Raw genomic sequence first — 677 nt, 5'->3', positions numbered from 1 at the left:
AGCCTGGGACTCTGCTCTGTTACCTCCCTGCATCCCGCTGTGAAGGGACCTGCTCTTTGCTTGCCTGGTACGGCCTTCGTCTTTGGGACTGTGAATTTTTGCATTAATCCAGAGCTGGTTTGGTATGGGAAGGTGGCACATCCTTCCTGTGCAAGCAGAGAGGTGGCTGCACCACTTCAGTGTGGACAGCTGGGATGTTTTACTTTATTATTCCAGGCACTCTCTGTGGTTTTCACATTTTATTTTCTGTTTGCTTTGTACCACGAGGTACAAAACTGCTCACTAAGTCCAGATCCCCCTCTTCTCGTCACAGTTCGTCCTGGGGATTTTAATTTATTTGATTTTTATATGGTTGCTTTTTGTTTTGATTAGGAAAAAGGGGAATAATTTATTTCTAGTTATTTAAGTATTTTGATGGGGCTCATTTTCTCTGGATATAGGAGAAAGGAGTGCTCTGTTTCCTGTCCTTCACAGGGCTGCCTCATTTCACCAGGGGTCTCTGAATCCAGGGACAGCCCTGGCTGCTGCAAAATCCAATTTCAGCCTTCAGAGTTTCTCAGACTCTTCCAAAGAAGTGTGTTGTCCTTTGACCCCTTTGTCTTGTTCTGGCCCACAAGCTTGACAAACTGTGTTTCCCCCCTCTTCTGGGAGAGAGAAGGGAGGAAAACTGGGCTGTA

The sequence above is a fragment of the Corvus brachyrhynchos genome, unplaced genomic scaffold (assembly GCF_000691975.1).
Source record: "Corvus brachyrhynchos isolate BGI_N302 unplaced genomic scaffold, ASM69197v1 scaffold59, whole genome shotgun sequence".
Classification (NCBI taxonomy): domain Eukaryota; kingdom Metazoa; phylum Chordata; class Aves; order Passeriformes; family Corvidae; genus Corvus; species Corvus brachyrhynchos.
Note: the sequence above shows the minus strand (reverse complement) of the source record.